Source organism: Panthera tigris, chromosome F2, assembly GCF_018350195.1.
Source record: "Panthera tigris isolate Pti1 chromosome F2, P.tigris_Pti1_mat1.1, whole genome shotgun sequence".
Taxonomy (NCBI): Eukaryota; Metazoa; Chordata; class Mammalia; order Carnivora; family Felidae; genus Panthera; species Panthera tigris.
In genome coordinates, this window is record NC_056676.1 from 47471871 (window position 1) to 47495563 (window position 23693).

Sequence of the window (23693 nt, forward strand, 5' to 3'; positions counted from 1 at the left end):
GAAATCAGGAGGGGGCACCCTGGTGGCTTAGTTGGTTAAGCGACTGGCTCTTGAATTCGGCTCAGGTCATGTCTCACAGTGGTAAGACTGAGCCCCACATCAGGCTCTGCGTGAGCAAGGAGTCTGCTAAAGATTCCCTCCTCCTCTCCATCTGCCCCTCTCTCACTTGCACGAGTGTGTACACACACGAGAGTACGCTCTCTCTCTCACTCAAAAAAGAAAAAAATCACAACAGTCATTAATTACCTCTGGTAGCTGACAGTGGCTATTTGCTGGAAAGGAGCATAAGGGAACTTTCTAAGGTGATGGAAATTTTCTGTGTCCTGATCTGAGTGGTTGTTGCAAAGCAATATGCAAATATGAAAATGCATCAAGTTGTACAATTAAAATTTTTGCATTTACTATATGTAAATGATATCTCATTATAAAAGAAAGTACAGAAATAACCAGATGGTAGGAGGAGAAGGTTCCAGAAAAGATGTGCATATAAAAGGCTATCGGAATGGTGAAATTTCAATCCAAGGTGGCAGTGAAGGATGGGAAGGAGGCAGTGATCAGTAAAAGCTTTACATTTAAAATGACCCTTGAAAGAGGGAAAAGATTTCAATCTAAATAAATGTAGTATGAAGGTGAGAGGAAGCAAAGTATATTGTGGGAGAGAAAACATTACACACTGCTATGATCTAAGAGTTTATATTTCCTCCAACAAATTCATTTGTTGAAATGCTAGCCCACAATATGGTGAGACTGGGAGATGATAACAAATGGGATTGGTGTTCTTATCAAAGAGTCCCCAGAGAGCCCCTTGCCCCTCCACCATGTGTGGACACAGTGAGTAAGCACCCTCTGTGAGGAAGCAGGCTCTCACCACACATTGAATCTGCTGGTGCCATGATCTTGGACTTCCAGCCTCCAGAACGGTGAGAAACAAATGTTTGTTGTTTATAAGCCATCCAGCTTATAGTATTTTTGTTATGGTGGCCCCAACAGACTACAACACACATTAAGTAATGAGAATCTGAACTGAGGTAGATACAACAGGAACAGAGACGATGTGAGTAATATTGCAGAGCCAGAGTGGGGCTGACTTGGCAACTCAAAACACAGACACCAGAGCTCAGAAGAAAGATCAGAGCTAACAACGGTTAGGGAGTCCTCCTTAGTGTGGTGACATGTTACATTTGGTTAATAAGTATTTGTTGGGTGGATGGATGAATGGACAGGCAGAACCATAGAGAGAGAGAAGGAAGGAGATTGAATCAGATTATCAAGAGACATGTATCAGGCTTAGCCATATAAAATTGCTGGTATTTTATCATTTTTTGACCTTCTAAAAACTGCAGTTTCATACGAGTCAGTCTAAGAGGTAAAGAAAAAATAGGGATCAAGGACAGCTATTTAGGCCACTCCTCCATTTAGGGAGAAGAAAAGCCAGAGAAAGCAGACAGGAAAACACATAATAATAAAAATAAGAATAAAAGGCTCTATGCATTTTGGCAAATATATTGCCTTAATTTAAAAATGTCTAACTGGAAAAAAACTCTTGTCTAAAGACAGGAACTGACAATTTACAGAAGATACACACAGCCAAAATGCATATAAGAAATGTTCAGCATCACAACAGAGAAACAATCATTAAAACCACGGGATACCATTTCAAAGGTTTTTTAAAAAATAATAGTATATATTTCTGGCATGGATTTAGGAAAACATTCTCACATATTTTCAATAGTCAAAATTCACAGAGACTTTCTAGAGAGCAATATATCTGTATGTATAAAATTCTTTAAGTTTTTCATATCTTGTGACTCAGTAATTTCACTTCTAGGAATTTGTCCTAGAAATTTATTATGTGCATAATAAAAAAAGTACATTAAGATATATGTACAAAGATGTTTACCATATCCTTATTTATAATAAAATAACCCAAATGTCTAATGATAAGTTAAATGTCCAATAGTGGAGAATTTAAGAATATTATATAGTTTTTTTTTTTTTTTAAATCATCCTTCTGGGGCGCCTGGGTGGCTCAGTCACTTAAGCGTCCGACTTCAGCTCAGGTCACGATCTCACAGTCTGTGAGTTCGAGCCCTGCGTCGGGCTTTGTGCTGACAGCTCGGAGCCTGGAGCCTGCTTCCGATTCTGTGTCTCCCTCTCTCTCTGCCCCTCCCCTGTTTATGCTCTGTCTCTGTCTCAAAAATAAATGAACGTTAAAAAAAATTTTTTTTAAATAAAATAAAAAATCATCCTTTTATAAGGATATTTAATGCTATAGGAGAAAGATCATCATAAATCTAAATCTTCAAAATAACATTTTGAAGTTGTCCCTTTTTTGATGATGAGAAATAGAAATATACATATATATATATAAAATATAAAAAAATATACATAAATATATATATAAATCCCACATGGCAGGATTATAGTAAATATGGCTTTGTTTTTATTTATTTATTTATTTATTTATTTATTTATTATTTATTTTGCTCTTTTGTTTTTCGTTTCTGTTTTTAAACAGCATGGATTGCCTATACAATTTTAAAATAAACTAAACATTATTTAAATTGTTTTTCTTAGAAACAGAACGAGTTGGGGGAGCTGGGGAGAGGAACAGAGGGGGAAGGGAGGGGGAAGGGAGGGGGAAGGGAGGGGGAAGGGAGGGGAGAAAGGGGGAGAGGGAGAGAGGGGGAGAGGGAGAGAGAGACTCTCCAGCAGGCTTCACGCTCAGCGTGCAGCCCCATGTGGGGCTCGATCTCACCACTGACCATGAGATCATGACCTGAGCTGAAATCAAGAGGCAGTCGCTTAACCAACGGGGCCACCCAGGCACCCAAACATTATTTATTTTAAAAAAACACATGGCTCTCCAGCTGTCAGCACACCAGGCAGCCCAGAGGGCATGCGTCTGTGCCACAGGCACATCTCTTTAAAGGACTGCACAGAGACAGGTTTACCATGAAGCCAAAGAAGCACGGACACATTCTGAGGGCACACAGGCTTTTCTGGAAGTCTAGGAGGGAGCCTAGTAGTGTGCCTACAGGCCACTTGTTTTTGTTTTTACTTTTGCATTTATCAGCTATAGCAGCAGCAACGGGTTCAAACCGTGGTCGCCTTCCACCGCCAATTCTCCTCCATCATACTTTGTCTCACAGCAGGTGGCGCTGGAGTTGCCCTGCACATTTTGGGGATCTGAGTAAGAGGAAATTAAGTTGCTACACATTTAGTCTGAAGCTTCATAGGGCACATTAGTGAGGTCTGTGATCATTTCCAGGTATAGCTGAGTTATTGCTTGATGTCCCAGGGGAGTTCTGGTTGTCAGGAATGTTCCTACCACCCACTGTGCCGACTACCCAGTATCATTTCATAAAAGTGCAAGGCCAGAGGAGATGAACATGTCCTGAAATGCGAAGCACTGGAAGAAACAAGGTTTGAAATGCACGGAGGCAGAAGCTCGTCTATGGGAAAGATCTTCGAATCATCCGAGGTGTAGCAGATAGTTCACCTCTCATTGACATCTGTCCTCATTTTTCAGGATTCTAGAAGACTACAGAAGTACCAAGGTAGAGGGTAAACTAATTAAACAGATTTAAGTGGGGGAAAAAAAGGCAGCAGAAGGACAACCTGAGGTCCACAGGTTGCTTCCCGAGTTTTGATTCACCCATCTGGACAAATTCCTGTTCCAATCTGTAATAGTTCTCCCTGTCTATTACCTCAGAAGTTCCTGACCTACGTGTGACAACCCTGAAACCCTAAGAGTCTGACCTAACTTCCTGTTTGGCACATCTACTTCCTTCGAGATCATAATCCTTGTACCCCAAAGCTAGATCGGTGAACTGTCCCCTTTCTCATTGGTCTCTAGGTCTCACGAATTAGACTTGGCCTTCAACCCTCATTGAACTTTATCAGCAACTGTCATGGCAGTTCTGCAAAAATTCCTTAACCTCTGCCTATGGCATACTGACTTCCACAAAACATTCATTATCTATGTGTATGTAGACTTATACCTATCTCTACAAACGACTTGAAGAAGCTTATAAAAATATATTCAATAAACTAGAATAAGGTCATTTCGTCAATTATGGGCATACAAGCTGTGAATCTTGTTTTACTATTTCACCATTCCACATGCACGGCTTTCTTCCACAGGTCGTAAGATGGCTGCTGTATCTCTACACATCATGGTTACATTCCAGGGAAAGGAAGAAGGGAAAGATATAGCACCACAGACTTCTGCTTATCTCTTTTGGGCAGAACTAAGTTCCATGGCCGCCTTTAGCTGTTAGGTAGCTGAGAAATGGAGTTTTTAACTGGGCCCACTGCTGCTCTGAAAAAAATCAGGGGTCTGTTAGTAAGAAAGAAGGGGGATGCATAGTAAGTAGGCAACTAATAGCAAGTGCCCCCCCAAGAAACCAGGTACAAACCAGGTAGATGTCACCAAAAGTTTGTGTGGTCCAAAAAATCTTTCCTTATGTTATGAATATGTATATAATATTACATATTTATATAATACTATATGATTATGCAAGCCTCCTAAAAAATTAAAATTATAATAACCTAAATAATTACTTACAGAACATCTTAGGGCTCCCATTTTCTTATTTCTCCCTTCCGAAAGTTTCCCCTCCTTATTTAAATCAATAATAAACTCTTAACGATAAACTTAATGAAAATTTGGCAATGTGTATCAAGACTCATGAAGATGTTCCTGGTTTTTTTAATATTTATTTATTTTTGAGAAAGAGAGACAGAGAGACGGAGCATGAGTGGGGGAGGGGCAGAGAGAGAGGGAGACACAGAATCTGAAACAGGCTCCAGGCTCCACACTGTCAGCACAGAGCCTGACGCAGGGCTCAAACCCACAAACCATGAGATCATGACCTGAGTTGAAGTCAAACGTTCAACCGAATGAGCCACCCTGGCGCCTCAGAAAGTGTTCCTGTTTTGACCCCCAATTAGGGTGGCCAGATTTAGCAAACAAAAATTCTGAATACCCAGTTAAATTTGAATTTCAAATAAAAATGAACACTTTTTAGTATATAAGTATGTGCCAAATATTACATGGGACATACTTATATTAAAAACCTATTCATGATTTATCCAAAATTCCCATGTTGCTGGGAATCCTATGTTTTATGTGGCAATCCTATCCATATTACTGCCCTAAGATTTTATCCTAAGGAAATAACATTAAAAAAAGGACAGGACCCCTGCAGTGACAGAATAGTGGAAAACTAGAAACAAAGTAAATGCTCTGAGAGAAAAGTAAATAAACCGTAGGCATTCTAATCTATGGAATAGTACTCAGAAAAATAAAACTATTAAATTATTAAAAATTATAGAAGAGTATGCAAGTTTTGTGTATGCTAGAATGAAAATTCTAAAAATGCACATAAATAGTAGAAAGACCAAAAAGGAATATAGAAAGAAAAAAAATGTGTTTATTAGGAAAGATTTGGCTGGTTTCCCTCCTTCTCAGCTTTTAAAATATCTTCATAATCATTGCCAAATATTCTGCTAGGAGAACCCTGGTGAATTATCAAGTTAACCTGAGTGACCGGAGAGGTTTGCAGATGAGGAAAATCAGTCTCATTTTTCCCAGAACAGTGCCGAGCCACCTGCCTTCTAGGTCATTGCTTGGCTGGCTCAAACAGAATGCCTCCCTGAAGAAAAATGTAGGGGTTGGAGCGGAGAAACGGAATAAGATTTGAAGGGCCGTGTAGCATTTGCCACATTTCAAGGGCATTAAACTCAATAATCTAAGTGAGAAAGGTCAACTCTATTATCCACAATTATAGAGAGAAATAGAAACTCAAAACAACTTGCCAGGGAGAATATATCCTCTCACAGGGAGGAGAATCGAGGGGATGGGCATGAAATAATACCTGCATTCATCTAAGAGGCGTTTGTACTGAGTAAGCACTTTGGCTGTATTTCTGAGCATGTCCCTCTCACGCTGGTGAACAGGTAACTGTAATCATATACAACGAAGGGCACGCTTTCCTTTTTCAAGAATACGTGCTTTGCAGTTTTTCTAATGGTGATGATAGGTTTGTATGATCACCTACACAGTTCACCCCGCTCTGCTTGTGGCCCACCCACAGCTCACATCTGCACAGCTGGCCAGGAGGGAAGATTCAGGGCACAGAGTGAAGCAATGCTAAACCAGTTTCCCCAAACAACACCCCCCCCCGCCGCGGCTTCCATTAGAGGGCATCCCTGAAATCACGTCAGGTCTCTTAATCAGCATCTGCTCACAGCATTCCTGAACTTAAGTAACACTCTCTACTCCTTCTCTCTCTCCTTTGAGGGCAACTGTTCATCTAGACTCCTAGGATGCCTTAGCAGTATTTGGGTGAAAGACTTATTCTGCCAATGTTCATGAGATTGAAAGGATCATTTCACCACTGCCTGGAGAAGAGTCAACTGGTGATGGCCCCATCCTGTGGTTCTTCCACAGGATGAGTTGGGGTTATGGATGCTGGATTGCATCCATGAATGTAGACATGGAAAGGAAACTTTTTCAGGCTGGGCCAAGAAAAGGAAAAAAGACAGAAACATGGGAAGAAATACAGGTCCTGGTGGTACTAAGAGCCTCTAAGATCCTTTGGAAAGTAAAAGGTAAGATAGACCTAGTAATAAGCCTATAAAAATGACATAAATTAAAAGAAAGCTATCATAAAAGAGAAAGAGAGTGAGAAGCAGTATCTTTGGAGTCGGTCAACAAAATTTCAGTTACATTTTAGGCAGGTTTTAGAATCCCCACCCTGTCCTTTCCCCTTCTCAAGATACCGGACTCTGCCCACAAAAGTCAATGGACCTCAGCACGCTTCACACCCCATTCGCTTTGGCCGCTACTGATTGGGCCAGGAGTACTTGGCAAACTTAAAGGGGACCGACTCGTTGGTGGGCTTGATATGAACTGAATTCACGATCTTGGGTATTTGGCCTCCTCAGGCTTCTTAGCTGGCTTCCCCCCACTACCCCACCTCTAGGTGTCAGAGTGCCCTAGGGATTAGTGCTGGGCCTCCTTCTCTGCCCTAGCGATCTCAGCTGGACCCCTGGTGAGAAGTAGCTCCAAACTCAGATCACCAGTCCCCACCTCTCCCATGCTCCCGATTTAAATATTCAAGCAACTGCTCAATACCTCTATCTGCATGTCTAGTATGCACGTCACAGCTGAACACGTCCCAAATACATATTTAATTTCTCCCCTCAGACCTGTTCCTTTCCCAGTCCTCCCATGGTGGCAAAAGTCAATGCCACACAGCTAGTTCCTCTGGAAAAAAACTTAGTCATTAACCTTGATTTATCTCTTTCTCAACACCCCACAATCTGCAATGTCCCTAAACGGTCACTTCTCGCCAGCCCCACCACCACCCACCTGGCCCAGGCCACCACCATCTCTCGTTGGATTCCCGCAGCAGCCACGTGCATGGTCTCCTGGCTTCCACGCTGGCCCCTTTACATTCTGTTTTGCACACAGCCACCTCAGTGATCTTTCAAAAATGTGAATCAGATCATGTTAACTCCACTTAAGACTCTTCCGATGGCTTTCCATCTCACTTAGAAAAACTCCAAACTTCTGACTAAACTACAAGTCCCTTGGTGAGTTGCCCCACTCCCCACCTCCCACCACTTGACCCCTCATTCATTAACTCCTGCCACTATGGCTTCTTGCCGGTCCTTTTACCCGTTGCTTTCATTTGTGACCCAGGGCCTTGACACACGCTGATCCCTTTGCCTGGGCTCGTGTCTCCTAAATCTCGACCTTGCTGGCTCTGCTCCTCATCCAAGTCGATTCAAATACTACCTTCCCCCCTTTCTTTAAAGTGGCCCAACATCTCCCATCTCCATCACCCTCTATCCCATCATCTTATTTTTTTTATTTTTTATTCGTTCATCTATATCTGAAAAGGTACTGTTCATTCATTCATTTGCTTGTTTCTTTGACTGCTGTCTGACCTTCCCGCAGGGGACAAGACTTAAAACAGGCTCTGGAGCACAGGAGGCACTCATTAATACTTGTTAAAGAGATGCACGTGTCTCTTAGAGCCCGTAGACAGTCAGTGGTAACTGCTAGACTTCATGGGTCATAAATGCTCAAGGTTGAGGGCCTTACTGAACCTAGGGGAAGAAGTCTCAAAGGTGAAAGGAGCTGGGCAACTCGACCACAGCTTCAGCTTTGGTTTCCAGTCATTTTCCTGCAGCGGCTCCCAGGTAGCCTGGCTGCCTTCCAGTCCCTGTGTTTGGGAATTCACCTGTTGTATCCTTCGCTCCTTTACCTGAGCTAGCTTCAGGGAGCATCAGTTTCTTGCACACAAACTGCACTGAGTACCAGCTTAGAGCAGAGACTGCAATGCTGCAAGCTGCCTGTCATTTGTTCCTTTTCTAACCCTACGTAGGTAAATCACCCTCTGAGGAAGTGAGCTGGACAGAGAGGATACTCTCCACAACCGCAGCATTTCTCCATTTTATAGGGAGAGAAACGGAGAACCAGAGGTGTAGGCGTCTTTCTCATGACAGCCAGCTAGTCCCTGGCAAAGTTAGAATTTCAATATAGGAAGGATTAACTCCTCCTCTCATGAAAGATGATCTCCAGGGGCGCCTGGGTGACTCAGTTGGTTGAGCATCCGACTTCAGCTCAGGTCATGATCTCACAGTTCATGGGTTCGAGCCCCGCGTCGGGCTCTGTGCTGACAGCTCAGAGCCCGCAGCCTGCTTGGGATTCTGTGTCTCCCTCTCTCTCTGCCCCTCCCCTGTTCATGCTCTGTCTCTCTCTCCTTCAAAAATAAATAAACATTAAAAATAATTAAAAATAAAATAAAATAAAAAAAAAAAGAAAGATGATCTCTATACCTAGTGCATGGAACCCACTCTTCTGAAGACGATCACAGCATGACAACCTTCGCTTTCCACAAAAGGGGGTATATAAACAACTCTGCCATCCTGAACGCAATTTTCATGAAATAAGGCGTTGAAGTTACAACTGTGCATTCTTTGAAAGGTTAGGAGCGTAACAGCAAAGCGCCCTATCTATAGCAACAACCGCTGCTGTTTTAACAGCCCTTTTCTCACACACCTCCTACAGCTAATCCCTTGACAGCTTTAAATGATTATTAACTGCAATGCATAATTAATAAATTGGATTACTTTCCCTTTGCACATCTGAACATATAAAGCAATCTGCCAACATTTAAGGAAATCCCGTCATGCCACGAGGCGTTAAATCATATTTAAGGAAGTGAGAAATTAAGACACAGGATAATGGCAAACTTGCCCAAATATTATAAAGCACATCCAGCAAAGTGCCACAGCAACGAGGCGGGGCTACCGATTCTACTGCCGCCAATTGTTCATGCCTTGTCAAACAATGGCAGAGACCTGATTGCAAACACACAGCCATTCCGGGGCACTTCTCAAGCCTTTTAAATAAAAATAGATCCCTGCTGCCACCCACCTTCTTTAAAAAAAAAAAAAAAAAAAAAAAAAAATCCGCCCAGGAAACATAATTCATCTCTCTTCCAATGACTTCACACAAAAGGTTAATGGCACGGTGTATTATCAGCAGTCAGCAGTGTTTGCTATTTTCACTTCTCACCTAAGAGTTCCATTATTCCGAACAATCCCAAGCAAATACCTTTATTTAAGCCACCCCCGACCGACCTTTATAGCCTAATACTAGGTTCATCTTGACAGCTTCATTTCAAGGCCAGCCCGCAGAATTATCCAGAAACAATATACTATGTCACACCATGGTATTCTTTCACATAGCACAAATGGAGGGTGAGGCAAGCCAAATATCTCACTGAGGATTTTAAGGGTTGGCTCCTGAGTATATTATTGTTCTATTCCTGTCGGAGCTGGTCACGAAACTGCAGGGGACCTCAATCCCATTGGATTAAAGTATTCTTGGTAGAGGCTGAGTAGGAGAGGGAATTTCACAGGTGTTCCCATGATTCAAAGAGAAAGCCTTGGGAGTTTCATTTTACTTGGAACGAAGACTCTCAAATAAAAGGATGGGCTCCGCAGAGCCTCTGGGGGATACTAAAATTCTGTGACCACTCCACACGATGGGCATGAAGGGCTTGGAGCCTCCACAGAAACTGTAATTATAAGATGTAAGGACTGGCATAAGTCATACCTTACCAATGGTTCTCAAATTATTTACTACCAGTGGGTTCTGAGCCACTCCGGCTAGGCTATCTAGGTCTCCAGCCCACTCATTAGGCATTAAGGCCAAGCTTCTTTTTTTCTTTTTCTTAAATGTTTTATTTATTTTTGAAAGAGAGAGCACGCGTCAGGGAGGGGCAGACAGAGAGGGAGGCAGAGGATCTGAAGCAGGCTCAGCGCTGGCAGCAGCACGGAGCCTGATGCGGGGCTCGAACTCACAAACCACCGTGAGATCATGACCTGAGCCAAAGTCAGACACTCAACCGACTGAGCCACTAGGCACCCTAAGGCCAAGCTTCTAAGAGCACACTAAGGCCTAAGGCTTTGATACATGGGACAAGTTTTGGTGCTAGAGAAAGTCTGAAGGAGGAGTTTTTTTGTGATTTGGTTTGGCGTTTTTTTCTACAAAGTTTGATGCTTAGACCATATGCAGCATGATCACCTGTGGCATTGGTTAAATATTCAGATTTGTGGGCCCCTAGCCTTTTGTTCTGAATCTGAGCCCTGGTATCTGTATTTTGTGGAAGCTCTCCAAGTTTGAGAACCACTCCCTTAAGAGTAGAAGCAACGAGGCACATCTGGGTGGCTCAGTTGGTTAAGCGGCCGACTTTGGCTCAGGTCATGATCTCGCAGTTTGTGAGTTCGAGCCCTACATAGGGCTCTGGGCTGACAGCTCACAGCCTGGAGCCTGCTTTGGATTCTGTGTCTCCGCTTCTCTCTGTTCCTCCCCTGCTCACAGTCTGTCTCTCTCTCCTACAAAAATAAATAAACATTCAAAATAAAATTTTTTAAAGAAAATAATAGAAGCAATGAAGGGGGTCTTTTATGATCTCTTCTCCTGGTGGTTTGTCTCTTATTGTCAAAAGAAAAAAAAAGTAGAACAAAATATTCATGCTTTCAATAATGTTAGAAAATGTACTGTTTACCATAATGTCAATAAATCACACGAATACCATATGACCAGCCTACAACTGGGTCTGCTTAGAATTCAAATGGATTAGCACATTATTTTTGAGGTTAAATCTCTAATGAGTCCTTTAGTATTCACTGTCTCAACAAAGCCCCTCTCATACAGAAAACTAGTCTTTAATAGCGCTGCTGTCATACGGACGAAAACAAGACTATGCCTTGGCACAAACTGTCCCTGAGCTTAAAAAGCTTAGCCCACTTACACCAATGATTGATTGAATGTTGAGGAGCATTCAGATAATGGGAAGGTAAAAGCCCAGTGGTTCCCCTCACATGTATGCACGCTTTCTCTCCTCTTCCGAATTAGCACTCCTTTCCCATAAATTCTCCCACTGGTTTGGCCAGCCAGATAAAGTACTGTGCACATACCATAGGTCAGACATCATACTGGTATTTAAAGATGATTCCTTTTTCATCATAAGAGGAAAAATAAATATAGAACATCGTTATGAACAGAATATTTATGTGGCCCCAAAATTCCTATGTTGAAGCCGTAACCACAATGTGATATAATTGGAGGTGGGGCATTTTCAAGGGGATTAGGCTTAGATTTGGTCACGAGGGTGCAGTCCTTTCGTACTTCGTAAGATTAGTACTTTATAAGAAAGGAAGAGAGAATCTCTCTCCATGTTCACGCACCACACACACACACAGAGAAAAGGCCCTGGGAGCACACAGCCAGGAATCTGTCTGCAGGCCAGAGAGTGGAACCTTGATCTTGGACTTCCCACCTCCAGAACTGTGAGAAATAGGTATCTGTTGTCACCCACTCTATGGCATTTTGTTATAGAGCCCCAGCTAAGACAGAAATCATTTAATAAACATATTTTAAAAATTGAAGAGCTCGGCTACAAGCCCCTTACGAGGCATTGGAGAAACACTCCGCTGGGCATGGCGGGTGCTTTCACCAATACCAAGCCTCATGGAAGCCACCATCCTAGAGGCAACCTAGAGCCAACAGTTTGGTCTGTTTGGTGGGAAAGGAGTGGCTGACGGTCCTATGCATGAGATCATAACCCACTGCTTTGCCTTGCAGCAATCACATCCCGAAAGGAGCAGACCTGAGCATTGCATTTAAACTGCCTTCCTAAACCACACTCTACACTCCCTCCTTGAAGATACTAATACTACCATAGCTAAGTTAGCTTCTTGGGTTCCACCTTGAAGAGTGCAAAAGGGAATAAAAAGGCGTCAGTATTTGTCCTAAGACACTGTCTCTTTGTGTTTATTATTTTCAGGTAACAGCCCTTTATACAGTAGCAATTTGAGAAGTAAAGCTCTCTCTGGAGATATGACTGACACATGAGCTCTCCGTGCCTGACAGAAATTGATAAAAATTAAAAGGCCTCTTTAAATTGCGTCTGCTCCCCAAATTCTTCTCCAACTAAAATAGATGTGGAGGATTCACCTCCCCCCAACTTCCATTCCAAATGGTCTAAACATGCAACTTCCATAAATGTCCCACAAAGAAAACACCCCTATGTGTTATTTAATATTTGAAATTAGTATTTCCTCAGCCACGGCTAGAATCATTGTTTTTCTTTCAGATGGAGGTCATCACTAAAGAACTCTCCAGCTTTAACCAAAAAAAATGAGAGGAGGGAGTTTTTAAGATAACACATGGTTAAACAGAATCCTATTCTGTTCAGAAAGCTTTTTAGCAAAAGAAATTGAGCGCTCCCTCCCAGCAGGGTACATTTGTAATGGGGCTGTGAATGCATGTGAACATTTGGCCTGCCTCTCCAATGCTGGCTGAGGCCCTTCTACCAAGACTCTGATCAGATCACTCTCCAGTCCGTGGGTGAATAGTGCAATAAAAGGACTCAAAACAAAAACAAGAATTACTACTGAGACGTGACCATCTCCTCCCCCTGCTTCCAAAAAGCAAAAGAAAAATCAATGTATTTCACTTCTTGTGTTTACTAACAATGATTCTTTTTCTTCTGGGGTATAAGGATCGAAACAATAACTGCAGGAGGCAAGACTCTTAAAAAAAATACGACCTGAGTGTCTCCCCTGCTGATGAGTTCATCAAGTCTGACTCAACCTTAAAATGGCAACCAGTGCAACTTTGACTCTGAAATTGTCTAATTGAATCTAAAAACCCAGAGCAAGAAGACACTTTCCTTCAATTCAAACAATCCATGAATAGTATTTCAAACAAGCTCAGCATGGTTTGGACTTAAACACACTGTTCTGGAACCCCTTACAGGCCTTCCCATAACCAGTCACAGCATGATGGCTACTGTCATGAATATAAAAGAAAGGTGTAGTGCCCTGTGGATGGGGACAGTGACCCTTTCTTGTGTAGCACCTTGGATTCCAACTGGGTGATCCAACATAAGGCTAAACAATTCCTTTATTCCTTTTATCTTTATTTATCTTGTTTTTTTTTTAATCAAATAACACATGTAATTGTTTTAAAAAGTCAAATCGCACTATAAAGCTAAAAGGAAAAAAGAGCAGCCTGTGACCCCATCCCTTCCCACCTCCCAGGCTCATTCCCCACAGGTAACAACTCTTAACTCTTTTTAGCTATTTCCTCCCAACATTAACCTCCATATTTTTATATTAAATACTTTATTGCTATTTCTTGATTTCTTTTCCCATGTGGACATTATCTACCACTTCCTACGGTCAAAGATTTGAATTTAGCAGTTACATTACTTCCTCCCATTTCCCCACCCCACCATCGCATCGAGAGAGCAGTATCACTATTTTGAATAAAGCAATACAGAATTTACATTGTTAGGACGATGAGCCCAGACTGCCTTGGTTCTAATCCAGCCTCCAATGGGTACCAGCTATGTGGCCTCGTGCATCACTTTCCATCATTGTAAAATGAAAACTGTATCCACACCTACTTCATGAGTTGCTGTGAGGCTTAAATGGATAATTATGTGCACTGAAAAGAGTGCCTGGAATAGAATGAGTGCTCTCTAAATGCACAATCAGAATAGATTTCCTTTCTTGTTCATCCTCTTTTCTTTGTCTCATTTTTCATTTACTCAATTTTCTATATAACTTTCACTATGATAGCCTGGAAACTCCCAGAACTCCCTAAAATTCCTCATTGCTTATATTACAGTATGTACTAGCTGTTTGCTTTCCTTTAAAAAAAAAAAATTCTTTATTTTGAGAAAGAGAGAGCAAGCATACACGCACACCCACGTGCACACGCTCTTCAGCAGGGGAGGGGCAAAAAGAGAAAGGCAGAATCCCAAATAGGTTCCTGCTCAGCACAGAGCCTGAGGCAGAGCTGGACGTGGGAATTGATCTCACAACCAGGAGATCACGACCCGCGCCAACATTAAGAGTCAGATGCTTAACCAACTGAGCCACCCAGGCACTCCAAATTTGTTTGTTTTCCTTAAGGACATCCCTCTTGGAGTGCCCCATCCTCCCGTTACAATCTGCCCAAGCTTCATGAGCCTGATGCACACTTTAAACCAGGTATTCCCAGGGCGCCTGGGTGGATCAGTCAGTTAAGCGTCCAACTTCTGCTCAGGTCACGATCTCATAGTTTGTAAGTTCAAGCTCTGCATCAGGCTCTGTGCTGACAGCTCAGAGCCTGGAGCCTGCTTCAGAGTCTGTGTCTCCCTCTCTCGCTGCCCCTCCCCCACTCGTGCTCTGTCTCTCTCTCTCTCTCTTTCAAAAATAAACAAAAACGTTAAAAAAAATTAATATCAACGGGGCACCTGGGGGTGGCTCAGTCGGTTGAGCATCCGACTTCGGCTCAGGTCATGATCTCGCAGTTTATGAGTTCGGGCCCCACATCCGGCTCTGTGCTGACAGCTCAGAGCCTGTAGCCTGCCTCAAATTTTGTGTCTCCCTCTCTCTCTGCCCCTCCCCTGCTCATACTCTGCCTCTCTCTCTCAAAAATAAATAAACGTTAAAAAAATTTTTTAAATTAAATCAGGTATTCCCTTCCCCATTTACTGTGTGGGTCCTTGACCTGATCCCGTGTCTCCTGTTATCCTCCTTCTTGATTTATATTCCTTTTTGATGGTGCACATCCTCCAGCATATTCCTAAGTCAAGATACATGGAAGTAAATTCCTTCAGTCATACAACGTTGGAAATGCTTTTATTCTACCTTTACATTTGCCTGAAGTTCTGCAAAATACAGAATTCTAACTGGAAATGATTTTTCCTCAAAATGTTGAGGGTAATGCTCCATTATCTTATAGTTTCCGGTGTAGAAAAGTCTAGTTCACCTCTGATAGCTGATTTCTTCTCATCTCTAATAGCTCCTAAGATTTTTCTTCATTCCCGATATAAAATTTCATGGTGACAGACATCTCTTGTACTGGGCACCCAACAGGCCCTTTAGTCTGGAAATTCATACCCTTTGGGGAATTTTCTTGTATTTTTTTTTCTCTTCTAATTTTCATCATGTTCTTTTTGGAATCCCTATTATTTGGATGTTAACTTCTTGGACTTTCTTCCATTGCTATCTTTTCTCTCCTATTTCCCCATCTCTTGGCCCTTCTGTTCTACTTTCTAAGAGCTCTTCAACCTTACTTTCCAACACTTCATTTTTATTTCTACTCTCATAGTTTTAATTTCCGATAACTTTTGTTATTTTAAGATCCCTTTCTTGTTAATACCATAATGTTCTAGTTTAAGAAGTGCAATAGCATCTCTTATCTCTCCAGAAATACTTTTTTAAATTTTTTTTTAACGTTTATTTATTTTTGGGACAGAGAGAGACAGAGCATGAACGGGGGAGGGGCAGAGAGAGAAGGAGACACAGAATCGGAAGCAGGCTCCAGGCTCTGAGCCATCAGCCCAGAGCCCGACGCGGGGCTCAAACTCACGGACCGCGAGATCGTGACCTGAGCCGAAGTCGGACGTTTAACCGACTGAGCCACCCAGGCGCCCCTCTCCAGAAATACTTTTAATGTTAATGTTTTCTTCTGTTGCTAGCATTCTTTTCTTCTAGTTCCTCTTTTTTCTTCTTCATTTTGTAAAAGTTTTTTAAAAGTTTACTTATTTATTTTGAGAGAGACAGAGAGTGCGAGTGGGAGAGGGGTAGAGCGAGACAGGGAGAATCTCAAGCAGGCACCTCACCATCACCACAGAGCCCCATGTGGGGCTTGAACATACGAAACTGTAAGACCATAACCTGAGACGAAACCAAAAGTCAGACACTTAACCAACTGAGCCACCCAGGCTCCCCTTCTTCATTTTTAACTCTATTCTTCATGAAGGGACTCTCCTCAACTATCTGGTGAGATTTGGCTGTCTGTTCATAGTTAAGATGGTCTCAAAAAGATGAATGGAAGTTCTGGGAGAGTGGGTACAACTTACAGCGAGTGATCGGCAGGGTCCTGTCATATTGTTGGGAGATTTACAGATGTCAGTATCTTCATCTTTGCCACTCAACTCCCCAGCAAAGACATTCTTCCATCTCCTGTACTGCCTGTGCATGCACATGTCTATGTTGGGTAAGGAGGCACAGAGTCTCACCCCAGATTTTCACGTAACTCACAGTTTCTCAACCTCAGCACTATTGACATTTGAGGGCATATAATTCTTTGTTATGGGGGCAGCAGTCCTGTGTATTATAGAATATTTAGCAGAATCTCTGGCATCTACCCACTAGATGCCAGTAAGAAATTTCCACCAAGTTGCAACAACAAAAAATGTCTCCAAGCGTTGCTAAGTATCTGTTGGCTTGTCCTACAGTCTGGGAACTCCCAAGTTCATCCTCTCTAGACATAAACTTATCTGTGCAGAGTGGAGGGAGGTACTTGTCTAGCATCACCAGCGGAGGGAAGGAATCCTTTTTAAACTAACTAATGCTCCTATCAGCCCCACTTTCAGAGGTATCTAGTGCCACCAATATCTGAGCCTGCCTTTAATTTTGTGACACAAAGCCATCTTGCTTGTTGTTGGCTATAGGCTTTTAACCAAGTAGGAAAAGCTAAAACCCCAATCAGTTACCATTATTCCATCTACTTTCCAGATCTCGAAATGTAGTTAGCATCTCTTGTATATAGTCATCTCCTTTCCTATTCCTTTTGTCTTCATTGAGCTAATGCTACATAATCCTTTCTCTGACATTTTAGTGATATTAGGAGGGGGGACAGCCAACAATAAACACTGCATTTGGGTATCATGTTTTTTAACCTGAAACCTCTCAATTCTTTAATTCTCCGATTCTGGTAAATGAAGAAAGTTAACTCTCATAGCAGCAAGGAATACATCATCTAAGCATCTCTCATGACTGTACAAGAGCATACATACAGGTCTTTCATGTACTTTTTGTCAAAATCCCAGAGTTGCTGTTTAGAAAAATACACGAAATAAAAAATACTGCACTAAGACCAAACCAGACCAAATCTCACCTCAACCCAGGGCTGGTAAAGCCTGGGTTATTTTGCGATTGAGCAAATCTCTGGAATAAAATCCTGTTAATATCAATAAATCTACTGTAGCCACTTTCTCTTTCATATTAAAGATGCAATTCTGTACCTCAGAAAGACACAAGGAACATCGGCAGCCTTCACAAGTCAAGTGGCCCTAAGAAACTACATTTGTCCTCCTGAATCCATCTATTTCTTTCCACGCCTACAACTACCATCATCCTGCACCAATCCACCATTCATCACTTACCTGTACTCCTGTCTAGTCTGTCACTATTCAATTCAGTCCAGTCCATCCTCTATCCCAGTGATCTTTTCAAAGAGCTAATATGTTCATTTCACATGCCCCTAACCCCACTCCACCTTCAAATTCAGTGACTTCCCATTGCTCTTGGGAGGAAGACTGAAATCCTTAACATCCCCACAAGGCTAGTCCTTGCCCACCTCTGTAATCTCCTGGCCTGATGTGCTCCCTCTTGCTTCCTGTGCTCCAGTCACACTAACTAGCCTTTTTCCATGCTCCTCCCACCACTGGCCTTCATTTGTACTATTCTTTCTTTCTGGAATGCCTGGAATTCCTGGAATGCTGTTTACCCACACAGCCCTTTCAACCAGTTATTTCCTACCCATCCATCAAATTTCAACTCATCCTTGGAGTCAAGAGCCTTCCCTAACTCTATAACCAGAGTGTTCCTTTTACAGCACTAAAACCTGTCATTTTTTTGTCATCACATAGGAATCCTTCATTTCTTTATGTGCTACTTTGATTCATGCTTCTCTGCTCTTCCATTAGACTGTAATTAGGAGAAAAGGAACTATGCCTGTCTCACTCATTGCTCTGTCCTCAGAGTCTTGTACCTTCCCAGACACTTAGGAGACACAAACAACGTACCACTTGTATAAATGAACGATTTCACTAAGTTTCCATGAGTTAAAGAATTACCCTATGTGCCATAGAAAAAAAACTACTCTTTAGTTCTTTATGAGGGACTCTTCAGTATGATTGATAATTGTAGTTGGATAAAAGGAAATGTATTTTTATCATACAGGGTATGATCACATGATTTGAGGGAGTCGAGTCAGAGATTGCTAGCTGCCAATGTATCCATTCTCTCCTATCTATATTTTTGGGTGGCAAAGTGCCCTACTAAAAATATTTGCATTTCCCTAGCCTCCCTTACTGACCAGTATAATTACCAAGGTTGAAAAAACAAAACAAAACAAAAATAAAACGGAAAGTAGAGTTTTGAGTAAGGATCTTAAGAGGGTTGATTCAGCTGGGGGTTATGGCCCTTTGCCTCCTCTTTTCTCCATCTTTCTACCTGGAGCATGGATGTGATGGCTCCAGCTCCAGCAGCCATTTTGGACTATAAGGCTATCTTTTTTCTTCCAGCTTTATTGAGATGTTAACTGACTATATAACATTGTACAAGTTCGATGTACAACATGATGATTTGATATACATATATATTGTAAAATGATTATCACAATAAGGTTAGTGAATACATCAATCACCTCATATAATTACCATTTTTTTATGTATGTAGTGAATATTTTAAGATTTACTCTCTTGGCAACTTTGAAATATACAATACAGTATTGTCAACTATAGTAACCCTGCTGCACATTAGACCTCCAGACCTTACTCATCTTATAACCAGAAGTTTGTACTCTTTGACTACCTTTACCCATTTCCCCCACCCCTGGCAACCACCAATTTACTCTATGTTTCTATGAGTTCAGTTTTTTAGATTCCATATACAAGTAAGATCATACAGTATTTGTCTTTCTGTGTCTGACTTATTTCACTTAGCATAATTCCGTCAAGGTCTATCCATGTCATTGCAAATGGCAGGATTTCCTTCCTTTTTATGGCTGACATACATAATTGTTTTCATGTCTTGGCATTATAAACAATGCTGCCATGAACCTGGGAGCATAAATATCTGAGATCCTGATTTCATCTCCTCCAGATATATACCCCGAAGCAGAATTGCTGGAACATATGGTAGTTACATTTTTAATATTTTAAGGAAACTTCATATTGTTTCCTATAATGGCTGTACCAATTTACATTCCCACCAACACTGCACAAGGGTATGTTTTTCTCCACATCCTCATCAGCATTTGTTATCTTGTCTTTTTTATCATAGCCATTCTAACAGGTATGCAATGATACCACATTGGGGTCTAGATTTGCATTTTCCTAATGATTAGTGATGTTGAGTATCTTTTCATGTACCTGTTGGCCATTTCTATATATTCTTTGGGAAAACATCTCTTCAGATCCTTTTCCCATTTTTAAATTATTCTTATTATTTTGCTTAATTGTGTCAATTCCTTATATATTTGGATATTAATCCTTTACCAGATATATGATTTGCAAATATTTTCTCCCATATAAGGCTATCTCGAGAACAGAAATGTGCACTAAAGATAGAACAGAAAACTAGAAGAGGCCTGGGTCACAAGATGCGGCCACACTTTCCCTGGACTGACTGCTTCCCAATATTTGTTGTAAGAAAAAATAATAAATCCTCAAGCCACTGAAACTAGCTCTGTTCCCAGCAACCAAACATAATTCCTAACTGATGTGATAGTTAATAGCAAGGAACAAATCCTGCCCTTAAATACCTCACAAATTGCTGAGGATAAGATAGATGGCCCAGAGCCACAAGAAATCATCAGGGCTAATCAACTCCAACCAAATTCCTAAGGCAGTGGTTTCCAATGGAACCAAGGTATTTGATTATAAAGTTTCCAGGGAGGGACATTATACTACTCCTTTCATGATGAAAAAGCCATTCCCTACTCCATTTCCAAAATTATCAATCACACCCAAAAAGAGTCACTCTTAAAATACAAAACTCAGGTAATGCTCAGACTGGTTAATAATCTCATCATGAGCCATGCAGTTATAATAAATTCTATGAAGAGTGCAAAGAAACTTACAAATCCATTTACATGACATCAGCTTGATTTAAAAGGGAAGTGAGGGGGGGTGCCTGGCTGGCTCCGTCAGTAGAGCATGCGACTCTTGATCTCAGGCTTGTGACTTTGAGCCTACTTTGGGTGTAAAAATTACTTAAAAATAAAATCTTTTAATAAGTAAATAAATAAAATAAAAGGGAAGTGAGAGCATTAATCAAACAGTCTGTATCAGGCACTGAGCCAGCTGCTTTGTGTAACCTACGTCATGTGAACCTCACAACAGCTATGTATGATAGAGTTGCGCTCATTTTATAAATAAGAAACTGAGAATCAGAAAAACAGTATGTGGCGGCGTGTGGGTGGCTCAGTTGGTTAAGCGTCCCACTACTGATTTCGGCTCAGGTCACGATCCCAGGGTCATGGGACCAAGTGCCACATTGGATTCTGTGCTGAGCGTGGAGCCTGCTTGGGATTCTCTCTCTCTCCCTTCCGCTGCCCCTCCCCCACTCTCTCTCTCTCTCTCTCTAAATATAAATAAACTTTAAAAAATCTTCAAGAGAAGGTAAGTGACTTGCCCATGGCTTCTCAAACAAGCAGTGGAGCTAGGATTCAAACACAGTGGTCTCCTTTGTCCACAGAGCATACATTCCAAGACCCCCAGTGATGCCTCAAACTGCGGATGGTACCGAGCCGCGTATATGCTGTATTTTCTCCCAATCACACGTATCTATGATACCTTTTAATTTACAAACTAGGCACCGTAAAGGATGAACAACAAAATAGAACAATTATAACAATATGCTGTAATAAAAGTTATATGAATGGGGTCTCTCTCAGAATATCTTAGTATATACTCACCCTTCTTCTAGAAATGCTGTGAGATGACAAAATGTCTACCTGACAAGATGAAGTGAGGTGAGTGACGAATGATGCAAGCACTGTGACGGGGTCTTACGCTACGTCTGAGCGGCTGATGATTTGTCAGAAGGAGGCACGTTTTCTTCCCTGCAGGTTGTCCTGGAAAAACTGAAACCTTGGGAAGCCAAACTGCCGCAAGAGGAACCTCAGCTAAGAGGGGACTATGGTACTCCTGCCTCCATGTCCTGTACTGTTTTCACTACCCCATGCTGCCTTGTGGGATTGTGATTTGTATTAAGAAATAAATGTTTGATCTTCATCCCAGTCCCTGGCAAGGAGGTCCTAAAACCTTTGGAATTTTCTAAGGTTGAGAGCAATAGAGATGTCTTTTGTTATGCTAACGAGGTGACTTTTGGGAAGTCCCTAGTCATCACAGGATGAGAGCTGATCTCTGCCACAGAAACCAACCCCATGATAAAAGGGCTAGAACTCAGTCCCTTATAGACCTCTGGGAAGGGAGGAGGCTGAAGATTGAGTTCAGTGGCCAATGACTTACTCAGTCATGCCTATATGATGAAGCTTCCATAAAAACCCAAAAGGATGGGGTTCAGAGACCTTCTGGGTTGGTAAACACATGGAGATGTGGGGAGAGTGGCATGTCCAGAAAGCACAGAAGCTCTGAGTCCCTTGCCACATACCTCACCCTATGCATCTCTTCCATCTGGCTGTTTCTGAGTTCAATCCTTTCATGATACACTGGTGATCTAGTAAATACAATGTTTCTCTGAGTTCCGTGAGCCACTCTAGCAAATTAATGGAACCCAAGGAGGGGCCTGTTGGAACCTCTGATTTATAGCTGGTCGGTCAAACGCACAAATGACAGTTGGACTTGTGATTGGCATCTGAGTGGGGAGAGCAGACTTTAGGACTAAGCTCTTAACCTGTGGGGTCAGTCAGTATCTCCAGGTAGATTATGTCAGAATCGAATTAATTGTTGCTGGTGTGGGGAAAAAAATACATGCTGGAGTCGGTATCAGAATCGAAGCCTGAAAGCCAGCAATTATTATTATCCTGACTGTGTGGTTGACTTCACCAAGTCTTGTTAATGAGCAAATGCTCTTCTTCACAGGATTAATCAGTAAGAAGTTCTCGTGAGTTGAATTGTGTCCCCCACAAACATGTGAAGATAATGAAGTCCTAACTCTTAGTACCTGTGAACAAAACATTATTTGGAAATGAGATCTTTGCAGGTGAAATCAATTTAAGTTCAGGTCATACTGGTCTAGGGAAGGCCGTAATTCAATGGCTGGTATCCTTAGAAGAAGGAAAACTGGACACGAAACACACAGGGAGGGGAACATCATCTGAAGACACAGACCAAGATTGGAGTGATGTGTCTGAAAGCCAAGAATGCGAAGGATTGTGGGCAACCACCAGAGGCTAGGAAGAGACAAGGAAGGACTCTCTCCAGAGCCTTCAGAGAGAGCATGGCCCTGGCAACATCTTGATTTCAGACTCCTAACCTCCAGAACTAGAAGAGGATAAAATTCTGTTGTTTTAAGCCACCCAACTCGTGATTTGTTACAGCAGTTATTAGAGGAAACTAATATAGAAGTTGGCCCTGACTTTGGGCTGTTTTGGCCTTAGCAGGAGCATATGTTTGGCTGAGTATAAAGTTATGTCCATGTCATGTGATGTGGGAGTGAGGCACTGGTCAGATGAAGCTAGGAATGTGTCTAGTATTTCCTCCTGCCCAGTCCAGGAAGGCAACTGAAGAGGATGGAAGAGATGGAAGGAGGGAGGCAGAACCAAGTGTGGTGAGAGGCTTGGACTCAAGAACCAAGCTGGGCCAGTGAGAAGTGAACAAATAACAAGTATTCAGGATGGTGACTCAGGATCCCTCCTTATCCAAAGACTTGAAGGACCTCATTTTTTCCACTCACCCATATTAGGGCCACGAAAGGTAAACCAACTTAGTCCTGTGTTTAGATTTTGAACATCTGTTAGGTTTGGACCAGCTGAAACCCAATGAACAGCAGCTGGCTCCAACGTTATATTTTGTATAATGCCAAAGATGTTGTTAGTGGGTTCATTAAAAGGTTCAATTAACTGAAGCCAATGCTTAAAATCATTGGGGAGATAATTACTCAAAATGTACACCCTGAAATGTATAGAATTACTAATGATACAAACGCAAGCCAAGAAAATATTCTTGTTAAAATGAAACGGAGTAGGGGGTAATGGAACTGAATGGTGTATAAACTCATTTTTCATTATTAGGCTTGTTTCATGGTGGAAGTACCCATTTCTAGATGGTTTCCAGGAAAAAAGAAACATTTCAAAGACCATAATTCTCCTATTTGTGACATTCTCTTAGACCAGTCACCTTTCAATG

The 23693-nt window shown here is 41.8% G+C and overlaps 1 protein-coding gene across 6 annotated transcripts in view; it reads right to left on the bottom strand.

Annotated features, from left to right (window-relative positions):
• The window catches only part of NCALD (neurocalcin delta), a 392189-nt gene that overhangs the window by 336613 nt on the left and 31883 nt on the right, over nucleotides 1–23693 (bottom strand). For 4 of the 6 annotated variants that reach the window (XM_042973312.1, XM_042973310.1, XM_042973307.1 and 1 more), the window contains exon 1: nucleotides 17760–18256. The exons of 1 other annotated variant lie outside the window; for it this stretch is intronic. The gene's annotated coding sequence lies outside the window, so the exon portion shown is untranslated. Of the gene's footprint in view, nucleotides 1–17759; nucleotides 18257–23693 lie in introns of those variants that run through there. One more of the 6 variants, XM_042973309.1, reaches the window with a different exon arrangement.